The sequence below is a fragment of the Anomaloglossus baeobatrachus genome, chromosome 5 (assembly GCF_048569485.1).
Source record: "Anomaloglossus baeobatrachus isolate aAnoBae1 chromosome 5, aAnoBae1.hap1, whole genome shotgun sequence".
Lineage (NCBI taxonomy): Eukaryota > Metazoa > Chordata > Amphibia > Anura > Aromobatidae > Anomaloglossus > Anomaloglossus baeobatrachus.
The window spans coordinates 527,410,241-527,417,815 of record NC_134357.1 but is presented as its reverse complement, the minus strand read 5'-3'; positions in this window follow the sequence as shown (position 1 = coordinate 527,417,815).

Here is a 7,575-nt window from a genome sequence, read left to right as displayed (position 1 = left end):
GGACTTTTTAAGGGAATTTCTCCCGGTCCCCTCTCTGCTGCTGATGCCTCGGGCGTTAGTGGTGGCAGATAAGTCCTGGAAACCCATGCGCCTGGCAGAGTTAACAGATGGCTTGAAGTCCTGGTCTGTTCTGGGATCTGCAACCCGTGCGTGCAAAGTACTGTGAGCCCTGGATGTCCACCCCACAGGATCCCTCTGTCCTTGGAGCTTGCTCTCTCGCTCTCCAGCTACTTTTCTCCTTTGAGTGGCTGATCTTTCTACTCAGGTCTTTGCGGAATCTTTGTTACTTCCAATGTGTCTCAAGAGTCTGTGGTCTGTCTTGACACGTTTCTTAGAACTCCTCTCCAACCTATTACTTCCTCCTCCTAAACTCCTCTGACTGTCCCACGCTCTACCCACACTCCCCAGGTCACTTTCTCATCCCACAGGTCTGGTCTCTTCCTCCCAGTTGGCTGCCTGTTATCTAACAGTGCCCAGCCCTGTCATCTGGGTAGGTGAGGCTCCCAGCCGGGTACAGCGAGTGTAAATTTCCTGGTGTGCTAGTGTGTGTGTAGTAACTGGTGTGCCGCCCCCGTGACAGATGACGGGCTACTTGGATCCAGATCTGCAGTGGCTCGAGGGGTCTCCGGACCCAAGGCGGGGTCGTGCGGCCTCTCGAAATAAAAAGGGGTAAGTTTTGGATAGTGTTCGTGACGCCACCCACAGTGTGTGGTAACGTGAGGGACCACCGCTGCCGGTTTGGGGACCCGGGGATAATGGTGTGTGGCAGCTGAAATTGTTAACCCCTCCATGGGCAGGGGAGTGGTGTCCCGGGGCCCGGTGATGGATGGCATGGGGAACCCGTCGGGTGCAAGGGGGGTAACGCATACTCACACAGTCCAAAGTCACTGACGCTGACACCAGGTAAACCAAGCTCTTGAGCACTCTGTGGTCCTTGGACGGGCACGCTGGGTCCGTGTTCTCTTGGTGTTGCCTGTTGACCTGAAGCCTTCTTCCTTGGCACTGTGTGTCCTACATGTGGATCCCTTACACTTGAAGCATTTTGGTTCCCGCTCACCTGCGTGGCTAGCAGGGTGAGCTTGCTCTCAGGGTTCATGCTTGGGATTTCTGGACGGTTGTGGGAAGTCCTATCCCCCTCGTTGCGCTAGTACCCCGATTGTGGAGCGGGTGGGGAATGGTTCCTGAAGATTCCGTTTCCGTCGGGTGAATTACTGGGCTGCGTGAAGCTACTTCCCAGCCTAGGGTCCGCGTACCCCGTCGTGCCCTGGTCCCTGCCCGGTTGTAGCACAAGGCAGCCGGCCTGCTCTCTGTAGCAGCATCGTGCTCCCTGCCACTACCCCCTGCGACCGGGGTTCCAGCTCCTTCTGGCCAGGCCAACGTCTGGCACCTGGGACGGGTACAGGAGCCCAGCTCCACAGCGTAACCTGGACTGTCACCTCTGTCTCTCCTTCCACCTCCACTCTACAACTCACTAATTACACTGACACTTCTGCCTTCCTTCTACCAGCCCTCCATCTGAGTGGCCCTATTCCCCTCAGGCTGCCCAGTGGGTGTTTGGTGGGTGTGGTGCAGAGTGTTCCTCAAGATTTGTGTACACCTGTTGGTAGCAACACCAAAGTGACAGGACCCGTAACCAAGGAGGAGCGGGTACCATGCAGAAGGGCACATTGCAAGGCACCCTTGTGACGACCTGATAGGCCAGGGCGTCACACTGGCACAGTCATGTAGGACCCGAGCTGTTACCTTGTTGTTACCTTGTTTTTGTTACACCTGGTTCCCGCAGGGGCGTCACAATATAATGCACTCCAGATTGCTCCACATAATATTATGCAGCCCCCATGTTGCAGCAGCCCCCATGTAGCAGCACCTTGCAGCAGCCCCCATGTAGCATCCCCCACGCAGCAGCACCCATGTAGCAGCACCATGCAGCAGCCCCCTTGTAGCAGCACCATGCAGCAGTCTCCATGTTGCAGCACCCATGTAGCAGCATCATGCAGCAGCCTCCATGTAGCAGCACCATGCAACAGCCCCATGCAGCCTACATGTAGCAGCACCATGCACTCCCATGTAGCAGCACTATTTAGACCCCATGTAGCAGCACTATGTACCCCACATGTAGCAGCACTATGCAGCCCCCAATGTGGCAGCACTATGCAGCCCCCCATGTAGCAGCACTATGCAGCCCCCCATGTAGCAGCACTATGCAGCCCCATGGAGCAGCACTATGCATCCCATGGAGCAGCACTATGCAGCCCCCTGTAGCAGCATTATGCAGCCCCATGTAGCAGCACTATGCAGCCCCATGTAGCAGGATTATGCAGCCCCATGTAGCAGCATTATGCAGCCCTATAGTCGTCTGACTACCATGATCAATACATACTCACTTCCTCCTCATTCCCCCGCTGCTCCGGTCTCCTCAGCGTGTTCACTGTTCTGCCGCTCTGACAGCTCAGGACACAGGCACGCACAGTAATTATGTCATCGTGCTCCTCTGTTCTGAGCTGTCTGAGGCAGAGTGCAGACACAGACATGCTGCAGGAGAATGATGAGCCGCTCCCTCTATCAACATTGCTTTTAATTGTATCAGCATCTGCGATGCCGATACAATTGAGAATGCGATCCTCAGCGGGGGCAAGGGGGGGCCTGCGGGAGGTGAGGGAAGCCGGTACAGTGCTGGCATTGGGACTATCCTCTCTGACTCACGGGCTCCAAAGCGGCCGCATGACCTGCCGCCAGTGGCGGTACCACCACCGCCACTCTTCATGGTTGGGAGGGTTCTTGAGGTTGTACTCATCCTTCTTTCTCCAAACACAGTGAATGGAGTTGATACTAAAAAGTTCTATTTTGGTTTCATTTGACCACATGCCTCCTCTGGATCATCCAGATGGTCATTGGCAAACTTCAAATGGGCCTGTACATGTGCTGGCATGAGCAGGGGAACTTTGCAAGTCCTGCAGGATTTTAATCCATGACAGTGTAGTGTGTTACTAACTGTAATCTTTGAGACTGTAGTCATAGACCAGGTCTTCCCATGTAGTTCTGAGCTAATTGCAGACCTTTCTCACAACCATCCTTACTCCACAAGGCGAGATACAGCTTGGAACCCCAGACTGAGTAAGATTGACCATCAGCTTGTGTTTCTTCCATTTTAGAATAATTGCCCCAACCATTGTTGCCTAAACTGCTTGCCTATTCCCCTGTACCTAATCACAGCTTGTGCAGGTCTACAATTTTCTCCTTGTTGTCCTTAAACAGCTCTTTGGTCTTGGCCATGTTGGAGAGGTGTGAGTGTGATTGAGTGTGTGGACAGGTGTCTTTTATACAGGTAACGAGTTCAAACAGGTGCAATTAGCACTTTGAACCTCGATTTTACAGTGACACATGGATTTGTCTGTCTGCTGTCATCTGTTTAGCAGAACCTTAGGCTATTAGGGCAAATTATATTTAGGTTGAAATTATTTTCGAACAAACAAATCCACAAGCATAAATCAATGCAAAATATGGCAAAATAATTTTGGTGGCAGCCCATTCATTGACTTTGACCCTCTCTTGACCATCCATACATTTGCCAAACATGGTGACATACCATATTTGGCAAAAGGTTGTTCAATAGCCTTGTATTAGTTAATATGGTGACCTGCATGCATAAAATAAAGCGCCAGCCCTGCCTGCCATTAGGAAGGGACATCCCTGGAACAGGGTCAGAAAAGTTTAAGAAATATATGTTCATTCAACATTCACAAGAACAAAGTCCAACGTTTGTCAACTTTAACATCCCTGCGTTCTTGTGGTGACTTAGCAGAGTTGGGCCAAAATTATTTTCCTAGGTGATTTTGAAGGCAACAACATAAGGTCCTACACTATATTTGGACCACTGAATCAGATCAGAACATTAAGAAGGCCATGTATTACTATTGCTTCCAAGAAGTGGATAAATCCATAACATGTTCCGCAATGCCCACGTTATATTTTCTGAAAATATTTGTCATCCCTGTGCAACAGAAAGCTACACAGGTCACCTACATACCTTTGTCCTCCCAAAAGATTTTGTTTTTAAAAGGTCAGTATCCTTGGTTTTCAACACACTTGTGCAGTGCCCATTTAATGTGTTAGGGCTCATGCGCACATTGCAGGTTTTTTTTTGCGTTTCTGCAGCGTCTTAAGCTGCAGGGTCACATTGTCAAAATGCATGCGTTCTACTTCCCCAGCAAAGTCTATGAGAATCGTGCAAAATCCATGCGCACGATGCTTTTTTAAACACAGCGTTTTGATTGTCAAAAATTTGACAAAATCTCTGCGTTTAAAAAAGCAGCATGTCAATTCTTTTGTCCGTTTTGGCAGCGTTCTACAACCATTGAAATCAATGAGTTGTAGAAAAACGCTACCAAAATGCTAAGCAGTGCGTTTGCACTGCATTTTTGTTGCGATCCGCATGTTTTTTTTAAGATAATAAACGCAGTTCTTTTGGTCTCTCTCTCTCTCTCTCTGTCCATGTCGGTCTCTCTCTCCCACCCCCTCTCTCATACTCACCGATCCACGATCACCGGCGCTGCGCTGCACGGCGTTCACACTGTGGCGGCTTCTCCTCTTTTGAAAATGCCGGCCGATCATTAATCCATCTCGTATTCCCTGCTTCCCCCGCCCACCACCGCCTATAATTGGTTGCAGTCAGACACGCCCCCACACTGAGTGACAGCTGTCTCACTGCAACCAATCACAGCCGCCGGTGGGAAGGTCTATATCGAGCAGTAAAAAAAATTTTAAAAAAACGATGTGCGGTTCCCCACAATTTGGATACCAGCCAGGGTAAAGCCACATGGCTGAAGGCTGGTATTCTCAGGATGGGGAGCTCCACATTATGGGGAGCACCCCAGCTTAACAATATCAGCCAGCAGCCGCCCGAAATTGCCGCATCCATTAGATGCGATAGTCCCTGGACTCTACCCGGCTCATCCCGATTTGCCCTGGTGCGGTGGCAAATGGGGTAATAAGGAGTTAATGGCAGCAGCCCATAGCTGCCACCAAGTCCTAGGTTAAATGGCAGGCGTCTCCCCGAGATACCTTCCATGATTAACCTGTAAGTTAAAGAAAATAAACACACACATCTAAAAAAATTCTTTATTTGTAATGAAAGACAAAAAAACATCCTCTTTCACCACTTTATTAACCCCTCAAAACACCACTAGGTCCGACGTAATCCACGCAAGGTCCCACAACGCTTTCAGCTGTGCTACATTGGAAGCTGACAGGAGCGGCAGTAGAACACCGCCGCTCCTGTGAGCTCCATGCAGCAACTGAAGTGAGTCGTGCGATCAGCTGTGCTGTCACTGAGGTTACTCGCTGCCACCGCTCTCAGATGGAGGACTGCAGCTGTGGCTGTGAGTAACCTGAGTGAAAGCACAGCTGACCGCCCAGCTCACTGCAGTCACTCAGGGGATTTGCGGAAACAGAGGAAAGCTCATGCAAAACCGGCGCACAACCCAATCATATAAATTAGTCAGTGACTGGTTCATATAATTATAAATTTATTAAGTCCAAAAACACACACTACAAAGACATGATAAAGTCAATTAAAATTGTGCAGAATAGCACAGGTGAGGACACGTTCCCTCTGGAATGATTGGAAATTTGCCAACATGAATACATGGAAGGGTCAGCATATAATCAAGGATAAATTGTATGTATATATATGTCTGACTCATGTGTATCTCTCAATAATGATTACACAGCACATGCTTTCATTGTGTGACAGGTGAATGATAACAATGCGTAACCCCAATGTTTCAATATATACAGATCAAGAATTCATCATGTATACACAGTGCATCTCATAGTAGTAAGATCTAAAGAATAGGGCTGTAGATGAAAGGCCCCAAGGGGGTAGCAATAATGTCCCAAGTATCCTGTTAGGTATACCTTATCAGAGTCAACCAATGAGACCCGATGGTGACAAAGCAAGGATTGTACAGTGAATGATCATCACCTAGTTATTCATCAGAAATACACTACCCATGTGTAGAGCATAAGCATGAAAGTCATGGCAGGGATAGCAATAATGCCTCAAATATCCTATTAGGTATACCTCATGAAGGTCAGATAATGAGACCTATTGGTGACACAGCAGGGATTATACAATAAATGATCATCACCTAGTTATTCATCAAAGATACACTACCCATGTATAGAGCATGAACATGAAAGTCATGGCAACACCAGGGGGAACGTGACCGGCCCCACACGTATCGCTGCGGACAGCTTCATCAGGGGAGGGTGTGAGTTGGACCATGTGAGAGGATATATATAAGAGAACCTTAATCATTTAATTAAAAACAAGTGGTGAAAAGTGAACACATCATTCGTAGTTGCTAAGGAGGCTAAACATGAACATACCATTGGTGGTGAGATTAAACATGCACAGCGTGGATATACCATCGGTGGTTACCATGGACGCTGTATGCACGGAGCTGGGCGCTGCCATAACCGGATATGACGTCATATCCGGAATCCCAGTATCCGGAGGTTATACCCGTGTGGCCGCTCAAAAAGACAGAGAATAATAGCCCGGTGGGCACAATGGAAGTCACAGGGATCCAGTGCGTCCTGAATCCATGTGGCAAAAGGCATTTTCAACAGTATGCAGAGACATCATAAACGCCGCGACCGGAAATGATGTCATATGCAAACGAGGTGGTGTCAGAGTCCTGCGCATGCCCACTAGAGGCCCACAGGAAAATGTACACAGCATAGACCGTGCACCCATCATGTGGGCTCCAAACGGACAACAATTAGTTAGGGGATTTGCGATCACAGGTGAGTCCTTCATGTGTGACCGCAAATCAGGCTGCGACACAGAGAGAGAGCCGCGCCGTGTCAGTGAACTCGGGTAAAGCTCTGATGTCACTGCTGCGGACTCCTGTGTCCTGGCACTGACCTCGGAGGTTCATCTGAGTTCATGACAGCACACAGAGACAGAGCCGCGGGATGACAATGAAGTTGGGTGCAGATCATCCGAGTTTATTCTCATCGCCCGGCTGTCTGTGTCTGCTGTCAGCGGGCATGTAGGAGAGCTGGGGGACCGCACTGACAAAAATGCATCCAAAACGCATGTAAAATGCATGCAAAATGCATCCAAAATACATGCGTTTTGGATGCATTCTTTTTGTCAACACGCAGCGTCATGTCTGCCAGAGGGTGCATTTATTTCTGCACTGGCCAGGACGCAATGTGCGCATGAGTCCTTAGTGTGTCTATTTTTGTTTAATTTTGCCAAAAGGCTGGCAGGTAAAAACCACACTTCCAAAGAACCCTTCCAAATTTTCAGATGTAATTACTACATTTTTGAGAGTTTAAAGTTTGTTCTATAAACTAGAAAAAAGGAAACCACAAACAATAAAAAACAAACATACAAAAATTGCCCAAAACATACAGCCTGGTAACTTGGCCCAGCTGCATAGTGAGGGGTGACGCCCATGGGCTGGGGAAGGAAGGGCCCAGCAGCAGCAGCAGATCGGTAGCTGAAGGGCTATGGTTGCCCCAGCAGCTGGTTTTGATGTTGACGGTACAGTAGTGGACTGC